The following is a 15,073-nucleotide window of genomic DNA, read 5'->3' as shown; positions in this document are numbered from 1 at the left end:
TCATGTCTTTTTCTTTTTACAAAGTCAATTTTCCTACATAACTCCAAATTTTTTTCACACCATCTAAGTAATATTTTAATATTTTCCATATCCAATCCGTATTCAAATTTCCCCAATTACCTCCAAGTGACTTATGAAAAAAAATGCTATTTTAATCGGAGCCAATAGCGGACTACACTTTGCATTTGACAGCAGAGCTCAGGCTTAACCCTTAACCTCTTCGGGCTCCGAGGACCCTGGGAGGGAGAGATTTAAGAACACCGTCCTCCCGCTTTCGCGGAAAGGCCAAGTGAGACTTGAAATGTAGACGCGGAGGCCTATGGGAAATGTAGTTTTAAATAGGTGAGGTTCACCGCCTGGACTCTGGGAAGGGTCGCCACGCTCCTTCTGCGCATGTGCAGCCGTAGCCTCCTCGTTCGTCTTCTCAGGGCTCCAGAGAAGCGTTGGGGAACTTTGGGGTGTGCTCGGAAAATGCAGGGTGCGCAGCTAGGGCGAGGGACTAGCTGGGAAGGGTGTGCCTGTGCTTGGGGATGGGAGCAGGAAGTGTCTGGGACCTCGTCGCCCCCCGCGGCGGTGTATAAACCCGGGCGGGCCGTCAGAGCGGGTAAGGCCGATGGGGGAGACCCCGGCCCTCGGGCTCCCGGGGCGCAGGTGTTCGGGGCGGTCCGGGGTGCCCGAGGATCGTGTGACCGGCCCGCCTGCAGCCCGACCGGAGAGAAGCCCGTGTCGGCGGCGGTGGTGCGGGAGGGAGGAGTGCGTTTATCAGGCGGACGGTGACCGCGGGTCTGCGGTGGAGCCCGAGCTCTGGAGCACTACAGGCCCGGTCAGTGCCAGCTCTGTCACCTGTAAGCAGGGGCGACAGAAGGAACCTGGGCGAGAGTCAGGGTTCTCCTCTATAAATATTAATAATGATTGTTTCATGGCTACGTTCGGAAACATAGATCACTATTTTAGACAAGTGCCAGGTAGGAAGCCTTAAGTAAGTGACAACTGCTGTTATAGTTAGAGGACGCTTTGTTGTTTTACTGGATAGTTTAATGTACCCTGACAACCACTTCACCAGAAACCGAGGCTCGGGTCTATGGCCTGGTGTGCTCGAGTCAGGAGCTCCCAGCCAGGGAATTTGGATTCAAGGGCAGGTGTGCTTCGCTTCAGTCTCAGGCTTTGTCTGATGTCACACCTGCCTAAGGCTGGCGTTACAGCCTTCACAGCACTTAGGAACATGGCCTGTCCCTGCGTCCCCAGGGATGTAAAGGAAAGGATGTGGATGGAATCCCACCGTGTGTCACATGTATCCTGGGATTTCTAGTGTCTCTTCAGGTCCCTTGGGTCAGACAGAGGCGCCTGGCCCCCTCTGCATTGTCAGGCTTTCTGTCCTTGAAGTCGAATGTTATAATGAATTCCAAGAGTGAGGCCTTTTGCCCCTAAAATGAATTTATTTCTCAGATCCATGTCCCAGTTGCCTTGAAACAAACCAGCCCTTGTGAGGCGGGAAGCAGGGGGCCTCTGTGAGGGAGTCTTACCTGGAAGAGAGCGCCCCTCTGACCTTAGACCTCTCTCCAGAGCTTCAGAGCAGAGACAAGAGCCCAGAAAGGAGCACATGCTAGATTTGCAAGATCAGAAGCAGGTCTTGATCCTCCTGCCCAGAATGAACCAGACTTGATGATGATGCCACCTTCAGGAGCCACCACACTGTGTGACAGTGGGGCACTTGGGCCGTCCCTGGGAAGAACAGGCGAGCTGGGGTGGCCCAGGGGCAGGCTGCTCAGGAAAGGCTGCTTTGTTGGAGAGGCGTGAGGGCAAGGTCTGGGGGTAAGGGACAACCAGGCAGAGGGAGGAAGTTCTGTCTCCAGTCCCCTTAAATGGCCCCCGCTATTTACAGATGCGCTGCTGTCACACATGTCCACCACCACATGTGACATCAGTGACGTTATCCTGACGTCACAGGATCCAAGAACGATGATCTGTGAAGAGTTTTCCAAGGTCACCTACTTCTAACCCTTTTGAAAGATTTAAAGACATTGGGCCTGAAAACTTCAGTGACTTGTCCAGGGAAACGCAGTTTGTGACAGTTCACTCTCTCACAGGTAAGTTACCAAAAGCATCTATCAAAAGGGCCTTTTGAGAAATACTTCCCAGCTGAAATGAACAATTAAAAATTCCTGCCTTAAATCACCCCATCTCTTTTACTAGGCTTTCCGTGGATTGTGTAGACCAGGGGTTAAATAATATTACTGAGAAAAATAGATAAATGATGCATACTGAGTATTTTTCTGCTAAGTTAACTTTAATGAAGGAATAGTGTCCTGTCGTTTGGCGTGCTTTAATTCAACTAATCGGTTGTTTTTATTTCTTACTGTTATTCAGAAGGACGCATGCGTTATTGTTAAATCAGTCGAGTAAAGTTTATGTTCACTCAGTAAAAAACTGCAGATTTCAGCTCCATGGTCATTTCAGAATCACACAAAGACAGGTGTTGCTGCCTGTCCATGATCCTTCTTGTGCCTTTTCAAGGCCCAGAGGGCCCTGTGCCTATGGGGAGGATGATCCCCAACTGGGGTGCTGAGATTTGAGGAGGTGAATCTAAGAGCGGTAAGACAGCTAAATCTCAGGACCCCTGTCTTCTTTCTGTCCCCTCAGCTGAACCACAGTCCTCTGTACTCGCCCAGGAGCCACAGAAAGTGCACATCCCTCAGGTGAGCTCTTTATTCATTCCCCACTTTATATTGTAATGGATTTATAAGGTTTAGCAGGATCCACACATTAAAGGAAAAGGAGAAGTAGAAATAGTAGAAATCAAGTCAGTGTTGAGGAAAAATATACGGTGTTTTACTATTAATTGTGATGTAAGCTGTTAGCTTTGAGTGGGTAACCTTGTCAGGGGAAGTAGTTTCCCACTAAGCTACCTGTGTCAATCTCTTTACTTGTGATTGGGCTATTCAGATTCTCTGTTTCTTCTTGATTCAGTTTTGGGAAGTTGTATGAGTCTTAGAATTTATCTGTTTCTTCTAGATTGTCCAGTTTGTTGCTATATAGTTTTTCCTAGTATTCTCTTATAATCCTTTATATTTCTGTGGTATCTGTTGTAATTTCTCCTCTTTCATTTCTAATTTTATTTATTTGAGCCTTGTCTCTTTTTTTCTTAGAGAGTCAGGCTAAGGGTTTGTCAATTTTGCATATCTTCTCAAAGAACCAGTTCTTTGTTTCACTGATCTTTTCCACTGTTTGTTTGTTTTTTTTTTTTGGTTTCAATTTCATTTATTTATGCTCTGATTTTTCTTATTTCCCTCCTTCGGCTGACTTTGGGCTTTGTTGGTTCTTCATTTTCTAACTGTATTTTAAGATTGCTTATTTGAGATCTTTCTTGTTTTTTAAGCTGGGCCTGTATTGCTATGAATTTCCCTCATAGGACCACTTTTTCTGCATCCCATATGAGTTGGTGTGGTGTATTTTCATTTTCATTTGTCTCCAGATATTTTTTGATTTCTCTTTTAATTTCTTCAATGACCCATTGGTTGTTCAGTAGCATGTTGTGTAGTCTCCACATATTTGTCACTTTCCCAGCTTTTTTCCTGTAGCTGATTTCTAGTCTCATAGCATTTTGGTCAGAAAAGATGCTTGATGTGATTTCAATCTTCTTAAATTTATTGAGGCCTGTCTTGTTTCAAAACATATGGTCTGTCCTTAGAATGCTCCATGTGCACTTGAGAAGAATGTGTATTCTGCTATTTTTGGATAGAATGTTCCATATATATCTATTAAGTCCATCTCGTCTAGTTTTTTCATTTAATTCCACTATTTCCTTGTTAACTTTCTGTCTGGATGATCTATCCATCGATGTAAGTAGAGTGTTGGGGTCCCCTACTATTATTATCTTGTTGTTCATATCTCTTTTTTGGTCTGTTAATTGTTGCTTTATGTACTTTGGTACTCCTTTGTTGGGGACACGTATATTTATAAGTGTTATGTCTTCTTGTTGGAGCATCCCTTTTATCATTATATACTGCCCCTCTTTGTCTCTCATTGCCTTTTTTATCTTGAAGTCTACTGTGTCTGATATAAGTATTGCAATAACTGCTTTCTTTTGTTTGCCATTAGCTTAGAGTATCATCTTCCGTCCCTTCACTCTGAGCCTGTGTTTGTCTTTAGAGCTAAGAGTGTTTCCTGGAGGCAGCATATTGATGAGTCTTGTCTTTCAATCCATCCCACCACTCTGTCTTTTGATTGGAGAATTCAATCCATTTACATTTAGAGTGATTATTTATATATAAGGGCTTAATGCTGCCATTTTATCACTTGTTTTCCAGTTCTGTATTTCCCTTGTTTCTCGCCTTGTGTATTTTGGACTGCCAGTTCAGTTTGGTAGTTCTCTATGATGGTTTTCTCAGTGTTCTCTTTTTTGTGTGTGAGGAAGACTGGCCCTGAGCTAACACCTGTAAGCAATCTTCCTCTCTTTTAGCTTGAGGAAGATTGTTGCTGAGCTAACATCTGTGGCAATCTTCCTCTGTTTTTTGTATGTGGGATGCCAGCACAGCAGGGCTTGATGAGAGATGCATAGGTCTGTGCCTGGGACCTGAAGCTGCAAACCCTGGGTGGCTGAAGCAGAGCATGCGAACTTAACCATTATGCCACTGGGACAGCCCCTCAGTTTTCTTTTTTTTGTATCATTTGTGTCTCTGTTCTGATTATTTGTTTAGTGGTTACCATCAGGTTTGTATAAAAAATCTCATAGATGAGATATACCATTTTCTGATAGCCTCTTATTTCCTTGGTCTAAGCCAGTTCCATCCCTTTCCTCTTCCTCTGATTTGTTGGTCATAACATATTCTGTTTTGTGTTGTGATTTTGTGGTTAAAATCACAAGATTATAGTTATTTTTGATGTTTTCCTTCCCTTTATCTTTAATGTCATAATTAAGTTTTTGCTAACCTGTTCTGGTAGAGATCTGCAATTTTCTGACTTTGGCTGCCTATTTATCTCCTTGCTCAAGGCTTTGTGAACTCTTTTTTTTCTTTTTCAGGTATGAAGGTCTGCTTTAGCATTTCCTGTTTGGGGTGTCTTGTGGCGATGAACTACCTCAGCTTTTTTTTATGTGGGAAAGTTTTTATTTCTCCACCATATCTGTGGATATTTTTCCCTGGATAGAGTATTCTTGGCTGAAGGTTTTTGTCTTTCAGAATTTTGAATATCTCATTCTACCTTCTCGTAGCCTGTAAAGATTCTGCTGAGAAATCTCCTGAAAGTTTGATATGGTCTTTGTAAGTTATTTTCTTCTGCCTTGCTGCCTTTAACAATATTTCTTCTTTGTCACTGACTTTTGCCAGTTTTCCTACTCTATGCCTTGGAGTAGGTCTTTTTTACATTGATGTAATCAGAAGTTCTGTTAGCGTCATTTACTTGTAATTCCAGCTCCTTTCCCAGGTTTGAACAGACTTTCTGCTCCTTTCTCCCTCCCTTCTCCATCTATAATACCCATAGTTTTTATGTTGCATTTCCTAATTGAATCGGATATTTCTCAGAGAATTTCTTCATATCCTTTTAGTCTTAATTCTCTCTCCTCCTCCATCTGAAGCCTTTCTATATTTCAGTCCTCCAGATTGCTAATTCCATCTTCCATAATGTCAGCTCTGTAATTCAGGGTATCCAGATTTTTCTTTCTCTCATTGTGTTTTTCATCTCCAACATTTCTGATTGGTTTCTCTTTATAGGGTCAATCTGTTTTGTGAAGTATTCTGTTATTAATTTTATTCCTGATTTAATTGAACTATCTGAATTTTCTTTCTAACTCGTTGAGTTTTTTAATGTTAGCTATTTTGAATTCTCTGTTGTTTACATTGTAAATTTGTGTGCCTTCAGGATTGATTTCTAGGTGCTTTTCATTTTCCTTCTGGTCTTGACATTAATATATTTCTTCATACTATTTGATGGGGTTGGTTTGTGCCTTCACATAGATAGTATCTGGTTGCAGATTCCACCTGCCACCACTGGAGGAGGTTCAGGAGCTGTGTATTCTGAGCCTGCTGTGATCCCTGGTATCTGTGCTTGTCCTTTGGAATCTATGCTGACAGGACCCATCTGCGATTGCCTGCTTGTAGCTGCTGCTTTGCTAATGTATGCACGGGCACTCTAGAGGGGGCCCCTTGCTCTGGCTGACTGGCTGAGCTTGTGAGCCCAGCAGGGGGAGGGGCACTTTTTTTACATGTGCGATCCCGTGGGTGTTCTCTCTTTGTCCTCACTGTCTGTCCTCCTGGCGTGCTGGCTTCATGAAGACAACCCCACAATAGCTTAGCCTCCTCTGTGGAGCTTTCCTATGGGATGTGAGGGAACTTGGAGAGCGAAGGCATTCCCACAGAGTCTCCCCCCAGCCCCCTCTTTTCTCAGAGCTGTGCATGGTCCTGTGCCCTAGGTCATTGCTGGGGAGGGAGAGGAGATCCCCTTATTTCCTCCTTCTTCCTCCTGGGGGGTCCAGCACCTCCACCTTCAGACATATGGCTGCGTGGGTCTCTCAGATGTCTTTTGTGTTGTGTGCCTGTCCTCTGTTGGTTTATGAATGTCCTTTTCATTGTTTCTTAGGGAGGAGAGTCTAAGGGAAGAGCTCACTCTGCCGTGATGCTGATGTCATGCCTGGTCATTCTATTTTTAAGTTTTTGAGGAATCTCTGTACTGTTTTCCACAGTGGCTGCACCAATTTACATTCCCACCAGCAGTGTATGAGGGCTCCCTTTTCTCCACATCCTCTCCAACCCTTCTGTTTTCTTTGTCAAGATTGGCACCTGAGCTAACATCAGTTGTCTACCTTTCTTTCCTTCTTGTTCTCCCAAAACCCTCCCAGTACATAGTTGTATATTCTAGTTGTATGTCCTTCTGGCTGTGCTGTGTGGGATGCCACCTCAGCATGGCTTGATGAGTGGTGCCGTGTCCAGGCCCAGGATCCAAACCGGCAAAACCCTGGGCTGCTGAAGTAGCGCACATGAACTTAACCACTCGGCCATGGCACTGGCCCCTCTCCAACACTTCTTATTTCTTGTCTTTTTAATAATAGCCATTCTGATGGGCATGAGGTGATATCTCGTTGTGGTTTTGATTTGTATTTCTCTAATAATTAGTGATGTTGAACATCTTTTCATGTGCCTGTTGGCCATCTGTATATCTTTGGGAAAATGTCTGTTCAAATCCTCTGCCCATTTCTTGACTAAGTTTGTTCTTTTGTTGTTGAGTTCTTTATATATTTTGGATGGCAACCCCTTATTGGATAAATGATTTGCAGATATCTTCTTCCAATTGTTAGGTTGTCTTTTCATTTTATTGATGTTTCCTTTGCCATACAGACGCTTTTTAGTTTGATGTAGTCCCATTAGCTTATTTTTTCTTTTGTTTCCCTTTCCTGAGGAGACATATTCAAAAAGATACTGCTAAGAATGATAGCAAAGAGCTTACTGCCTACGTTTTCTTCTTTGGAGTTTTATGGTTTCAGGTCTTACATTCAAGTCTTTAATCCATTTTGAGTTAATTTTTGTGCATGGTGTAAGATAATGGTCTACTTTCATTCTTTTGTGTGTGCCTGTCCGTTTTCCCAACAGTATTTATTGAAGAGACTTTCCTTTCTCTATTGTATGTTCTTAGCTCCTTTGTTGAAAATTGGCTGTTTCTAAATGTATGGGTTTATTTCTTGGCTATCAATTCTTTTCCATTGATCTGTGTCTGTTTTTCTGCCAGTATTGTGCTGTTTTGATTAATACAGCTTTGTAGTATACTTTGAAATTAGGGAATGTGATGCCTCCAGCTTTGTTCTTTTTTCTCTAGAGTGCTTTGGCTCTTTGGGGACTTTTGTTGTTTCCTATAAATTTTAGAATTCTTCTTTCTATTTCTGTGAAAAATGTCATTGGGGTTTTGATAGGGATTACATTGAATCTGTAGATTGCTTTAGGTAATATGGACTTTTCCCTATGTTATTTCTTCTAATCCATGAGCACCGAATATCCTTCTATTTCTTTGTGTCTTCTTTGATTTCTTTCAACAATGTCTTATAGTTTTCAGTGTTTTATAGTTTTATAGGTCTTTCACCTCATTGGTTAAATTTATTCCTACCCACTTAATTATTTTTGTTGTGATTGTAAACAGGATTGTATTCTTGATTCTTTTTTTCTGCTAGTTTGTTTTTAGTTTTTGATGGATTCTTTAGGGTTTTCTATATGTAAAATCTCGTCATCCACAAGTAATGACAGTCTTACTTCTTCCTTTCCAGTTTGAATATGTTTTATTTATTTTTCTTACTTGATTGCTCTGGCTAGGACTAAGAAAGGTGAACATGGGCATCCTTGTCTTGTTCTGGCTCTTAGAGGGATAGCTATCAGTTTACACCATTGAGTATAACGTTAGCTGTTGGTTTGTCATATATGGCCTTTATTATGTTGAGGTACTTTCCTTCTATAATTATTTTATTGAGAGTTATTATCATAAATGTGTGCTGAATGTTGTCAAATGCTTTCTCTGCATCTATTGAGATGATCATGTTATTTTTATTCTTCATTTTGTTACTGTAGTTTATAACATTGAGAAAGAATACTCTTGTAATCCTTTGTATTTCTGTTATATTGCTTGTGATTTCTTCTCTTTCTGATTTTATTTATTTGAGGCTTCTCTCTTTTTTTCCTATTCTACCTAAAGGTTTGTCAATTTTGTTTATATTTACAAAGAACTAGCTCTTAGTTTCGCTGATCTTTTCTATTGTCTTTTAGTCTCCATGTCATTTATTTCAGCTCTGATTTCTAGTAGTTTCTTTGTTCTCCTGACTTTGGGCACTTCATTTTTCTTCTTTTCTGATTCTTTTGGATGTATTGTTAGATTGTTTATTTGAGATTTCTCCTGTTTCTCAAGGTAGGCCTGTTTTGCTAGGAACTTCCCTCTTAGTACTGCTTTTGCTGTATCCAATAGATTTTGGTACACTGTATTTTCCTTTTCATTTGTCTCCGGATATTTTTCCATTTCTCCTTTAATTTTGTTGTTGTTCCAAAAGTTAATGAATAGCACGTTGTTTAGGCTCCACATATTTGTGACTTTTCCAGCTTTCTCCTTGTGGTTGATTTCTAGTTTCATACCATTGTGGTTGGAAAAGATGCTTGATATCTTTTCAGTCTTCTTAAGTTTATTGGGAGTTGTTTTGTTTCCCAACAAACAGTGTATCTTTGAGAATGTTTCATGTGTACTTGAGAGAAAATGTATATCCTGCTGCTTTTGGATTGAATATTATATATGTGTCTATTCAATTCATCTGGTCTAGTGTTTCATTTAAGGTCAACGTTTCTTTGTTGATTTTTCTCTCTAGAAGACCTATCCATTGATGTAAGTGGGGTATTAAAGTTCCCTACTCTTACGGTGTTGCTGTCAGTTTCTCCCTTTAGATCTGTTAATAGTTCTTTTATAGACTTTGGTGCTTCCACGTTAGGTGCATATATATTAATAAATGTTATGTCTTCTTGATGGATTATCCCCTTTATCATTATATGATGCCCATCTTTGTCTCTTGTCTTTTTTTGGCTTGAAGTCTATTTTGTCTGATAGAATTATGGCTACACTCACTTTCTTTTGGTTGTCATTTGGTTGGAGTATCATCTTCCACCCCTTCACTCTGAGCCTATGTTTTTCTTTAGAGCTGAGATGGGTCTCCTGGAGGCAGCACATTTCTGGGTCTTTTTCTTAATCTGTCCAGCCTCTCTGTCTTTTCATTGGTGCATTCAATCCATTTACATTTAGGATGATTATTGATGTATAGGGACTTAGTATTGCCATTTTATCTTTTGTTTTATGGTTGCTCTGTATTTCCTTTGTTTCTTTATCCTTGTGTTTCTCACTACAATTTCAGCTTGACGGTTTTTGGTGATGTGTTTTTCAGTTTCCTCTTTTTTTATGTTTCGTGACTCTGCCCTGAATTTTTGTTTTGTGGTTACCATGACGTTTGTATAAAAGGTCTCACAGATGAGATAGTTCTTTTCCTGCTGATAGCATTTTTGCTTCATTTGACTAGGCAAGTTCTGTCCTTTTCTTCTTCCCTTGCTGTTTTTGTTATCAACATTATTTCTTTCTGTATTGTGAATTTGTTACCAAATTGGAATGGTTATTGTCATTTTTAATGCTTTCTTTCCCTTTAACCTTTACATCATAATTGTTTACTAACATGTTCTGATACAGAGTTGCAGTTTTCTGATTTTATCTGTTTATCAACTTGTTTAAAGCTTTGTATCCTTTGCCTTTTCATTTCAGACAGGAGAGCTCTTTTTGACATTTCTTATAAGGCAGGTCTAGTGGCGATGGACTCCCTCAGTTTTTGTTTCTTCCTCACACTTTATTTCTCAGCTGCAGCAGTGGACCCCCAGCTGTCGCAGCACCAAGGGCACAGAGCTGATTATTACAGTGTTGATTAATACAGTCCCTACGTAGCTCTCAAATACTTGTACTTTTCTGCATCCTTTCTGAAACCACCCTAGTCAAAGTAAGCAACCAAGTAACTGGATGACTTTAATGACCTCATGTCTCTGATCCTCAATGTCTTGGTTTGTGAAATGAGGCAGTTAGAAGGAACACCAAGTTTCTTCCTTCTCTATATTCTGTGATTATCAGAATCTACAACTATGGAGAGACTCAGGGAAAAATCAATTCCAGTGCTTTGGGAAACCATCCCACCTTCTCCATTTAAATTAACTCTTGGGGTGACTGAGATTGTGCCTCCTATCCTCTCATAGCACTGCTCTTAAGGACAGCCTCAGAATCTTCAAGGCAACTTAAAAGAAGGCCCTTTCTCTTAAATAGGAATCTGCCTTATGCCATGTTTTGAGCTGTAGAAAATATTTTAGAATGAGAGCCTAGCGTTGGTAACAAATTTATCCACATTGTTAATTCATCTGAAAGCTCCTATTCTTGAAAATGTCCCATGTGGGGGCAAAGAAGTTCCATGTAAAGGTTTAGTCCATTTTTGTTGACAATCTCTTGAGTGTATGTTAAAAACCTGGATAACAGGATAATGTTAATGGAGATTGGGGGGAGGGACAGTGATGAATGAGTTTGGTTGATTTTCAGCAGTAGTAAGGTCAAAATGAAAGCATTAGAAAAGAAGAGTAGAGATTCAGGTCAGGGCTTTCTATGAAAAAAAAGTAAAAACCATAAGCAGATGGAAAAAGTTTAAGTGACACAGTATGGCAGATTCCACTGATGAGTTTAATAGGCAGCCATTTTAGTGGCAGAGAGAGTAGACTGAAAAGTGAGGAGAAGTTTGGAAAATTCAAGGGACAAGAACCAGAAAAGCAAGGGGTCCCATCCTGCCCTGAGGATTCTTTTGGTTCTGAAGTGTGTTAGCCCAGCTGAGTGAAGACATGGGGAGGACGTTGTAGATCCTCTAAAAGCGGCATCCATCAGCTGCAGGAAGATGTGCCATCTCTCCCCAAAGCTCATTAGCAGATCGAAAGTGGGATGCTGCATTATTCTGATTAGCATTAATTTTATAATTCTAGGCATAGAACTTTCCTCCACATGAGTCAGCCTTCACACAAAAACACAGACTCCCATGGTGTGGATAAAACACAAGTAACCTTACTGCTTCTTCCCATCTTCCAAGGACCCAGTGGGAAGGAAAACGTGGTTCCCTAGCAAAGAGGGGAGTTAAGGGCTGGAGTTTTCCCGCTCTCCAAGCTGGGTGCAGGTCCCACAAATCGGGGAGAAGTGCAACGCCATCTTTCTGGCAGACCAAGACCTTGGGAAAACTGGGTCCTTCTGATCTGGTTAGGGAACACACAGTACTTCCAACAGCCGCTGCAGCAGGGCAACAGCCACATTACAAGTGAGATGAGGAACGTTACCTCAGAGCCTCCCAGGGAGAGAGCATTTAGGCTCCTACCGTTTATTGGGATAACTGGTTCCTGGCCCTTTGGAATATACCCAGTCATCCCAGGGCTAGACTTCTCAGGAAAAGTAACTTGCCAATCCCTTTAAAATTTGCAACTAAAACCTATCTACACTTTTATTTGTTACATATATTGTTGGGGCTTCATTTCAAACTGCTATATTACAAAACTGTTTCAGATAACTTGAAATCCATGGCAGTGACTTTCAAATTCTTTTGATGGCAACTCACGAAGAAAATCTATGAATTATTTTTTATCGTAAATCAGTATATACGCACACACACCAAAAGAATATAAAAATTTTATGAAACTGTTCTTAGCTTTTTACATGTAATACACTCTAATATCATCTATTCCATTTTGTTTCATTGTTTTTTAAGTGCTTGTCACACCCTCTAGAATTATTTCATAATCCACTAATGGGTCAGGACCTGCTGTTTGAAAAACAGTATTTTAAAATTATTGGTTCCAGGTACCCTAGCCGGTAGTCTGGTATCCAGATTTTTAAAAGGCTTATTAAAATGCATCATCGAAAAGCAGTATTTGCTAAAGGACCCTCAGTCTCTATAAAGAGCACTGTCTTGGGGATTCCAACCATAAGTTACCAGCTTTCCTTTGCAGAACTGAGATGCGAGCTCAACACCAAGTGAAAATGACATAAAATCAGAACAAAGTTGGAAAAGGACCACCTCCAAATGCAACGTGTGGTGCTTCTGGGAAACATGCAGCAGCCTAGAGTGAGGTGAGGGGGACAAAACAGAAAGAAAAAAGATTAATGGAGAAAAAATCAAGCTTGTAACTGCTGTCTCCAGGCTTCACAAGGTGCCCTTGTACTTCCAAGCCTAAGAGACAGAGTGACGTTCAGCATGACTCCATAATCCTGTGGCCTTGAGAACCTCAGCAGACATCAGTTAAGTCATTTAAGGATAACTGCAAATTAAATTAGTTCATCCTAATTACGCAAAAATGAGAAATTCAAATAAGCAAGGTAATTCAATTCTGAATTAAAAATTTTTTCAATCACTTGACATCTCAAATCAAAGCAAATGGGTAATGTTACCAATTATATCAATTCGACTCTATATTTCAATACATAAACATATGATGAACAACTAAAATTCTTATGTGATATGCATTTAACTTGTTAACATTTATGCTACAGTAGGGAACCACACTCGAGAAACAGGGTCATGTCCTTGAAAACCAAAGAAGGTTATCACAAAAGAGTCTTTGTAAGAATCCAGCAACAGAATGAGTCCCCAAAATCTATTAAGTAAACTGTCCCACAGGAAAAGTGAGGCAGATCACACTAGTAAAGGCAACACTATGGAAGCTTCTGAAATAGTTATCAAGGGAAATATTGGATACATAATAAAAATATTTAGTTTTAGGAAGCAGTATGATAGGCTCTGATATGGTTGCACTTATGAGTACAGGACTTTCATAGGAAGGAAAGAAATGGAAATTCACTGAATGTCTGTGTTTTGTCATGCATCACTAAATACCTTCGATTACATTATAGCATTGGAAACTAGGAAGCAGAAATGTTAAATAACTTGTTGTAGGCCACACAGTAATAAATGACAGAACTAGGACTTAAACTCCATCTTCTAATTACACATCCATTATTCTTGTCACATCAATGCCACTTTATCCTGAACTAGTACTCAAAATATGATAGTGCTTAAAATATTTGCTTAAGCATTTCTTAGGATTTCTGATCAAGGTCAATTCAAATTCCAATTTCCAGGTTAATGAATAAGAAAGTGACCTTTAAAAGGAAAGAAATAGGTAAAAAATATACATGCATTCCGGGTGGCATTATGAATCTTCAAACTTTCGATATTCTTTGTGTCTCGTGTAAGGATGAGAAAAGTTATCTATTGCTGTATAACAAACCACAACAAAGTGGAGTAGCTTGAAACAGTAACTTGTTCTTGTCTCGTATTGTTCTGTGGATTGGCTGGGATTCGCTGGGCAGTTCTTGCTTGGGGTCTCCTAGGAAGTACAGTCAGATGTCAGCTTGGGCTGCAATCCTCTTTGCCTCTATTGTGCTGGATGTCAAGATGGTTCATTTCTGTGTTTGCTGAGGATGCTGGCTGTTATCTTATTCGGGGCTGCCAACTGGAGGGCCTGCATGTGGCCTCTTCATGTGACTTGGGCATCTCTCAAAGTGGTGGCTGGGTTCCAAAAGAAAGCATCCCAAGCGGAAATATTCCAAAAGACCAGGCTTCTTACAGCCTAGCCTCAGAAGTCCCAGAAAGTCACCTCCACAGCATCCTATGGGTTGAGCCAGTCACTGAGGCCTAGGGGGAGGGATGTAGACTCCATCTTTTGATATGAGAAGCAGCAGGCAATAAGGGAGGGAAGGAGACTGCCCATCTCACCTTAGTCTTTAGCCTCCCATCTGGCATCTCTACTTTACCCAACTGAGTTAGAAGGGGAAATAGATGATACAACTACAATAACAGAAATTATTGTGTGGTATTTTCTCTATCTCTTTGGCACTCTCTCTTTCTCTGGAAACACAGCACTTCTTGAATGAATGGATAAATGAGTCTCTCCCTTTTCCTCTCTACTCCTTTTTTGCCTCCTCACCTTTCTTTTCTTCTTTTTAACTGCAGATGAAAGGTTAAAAAAAAATGTTTTTAGCAGCAACATACTCTAATTAGTAAATCTTACAGTTAGTTTCTACTCAGATCTCCCATTTGATGTCTACTTGCCTGATTCAGTCATCGTCCTATAAGGGAAGGTGATAAGAATGCAAGCAAAGGAGAGAAGAGAGGGAAAAATGGGAAAGCAAAAGTAGATTATCAAGGGAAGAAGGAAAATATAAATGGGAAGGGAAATAAATCAGGAGCACTGAACATCATTAAGCCCAAATGGCTGAAAAGACAAAGGGAAAGAAGCAAATTTTTCCCTTAGGATGCTGCATCCATCCTTCCTTCCTTTCCAATCCATGGCCGCCATCGCGAGCCTAGTCTAACCTTATTTCTTAAAGCCTGAATTTTTGCTATATCATCTTACCTAATCTCCCTGCCTAGTTTTTACCCCTTAGAAATCATCAAAAATGGGGCCAGCCCGGTGGTGTAGTGGTTAAGTTTGTGTGCTCCCCTTTCGCGGCCTGGGGTTCGCAGGTTCCCATTCTGGCACAGACCTATACACTGCGTATCAGGCCA

At 40.7% G+C, this 15,073-nt stretch overlaps 1 long non-coding RNA gene across 20 annotated transcripts in view; it reads left to right on the top strand.

The window, feature by feature from the left end:
* Nucleotides 1–327: 327 nt before the first annotated feature.
* The window catches only part of LOC139041699 (uncharacterized), a 114,983-nt gene continuing 100,237 nt past the window's right edge, over nucleotides 328–15,073 (top strand). For 15 of the 20 annotated variants that reach the window (XR_011497400.1, XR_011497398.1, XR_011497393.1 and 12 more), the window contains exons 1-3: nucleotides 390–604; nucleotides 1,883–2,087; nucleotides 2,641–2,696. This is a non-coding gene — a long non-coding RNA (uncharacterized lncRNA). Of the gene's footprint in view, nucleotides 605–1,882; nucleotides 2,088–2,640; nucleotides 2,697–5,020; nucleotides 12,637–15,073 lie in introns of all 20 variants that reach the window. The other 5 variants (XR_011497384.1, XR_011497385.1, XR_011497390.1 and 2 more) reach the window with 2 other exon arrangements.

The sequence above is a fragment of the Equus asinus genome, chromosome 23 (genome assembly GCF_041296235.1).
Source record: "Equus asinus isolate D_3611 breed Donkey chromosome 23, EquAss-T2T_v2, whole genome shotgun sequence".
NCBI lineage: Eukaryota > Metazoa > Chordata > Mammalia > Perissodactyla > Equidae > Equus > Equus asinus.
The sequence above is the reverse complement of the archived record's forward strand: the minus strand, read 5'-3'. Positions and strand labels throughout refer to the sequence as shown.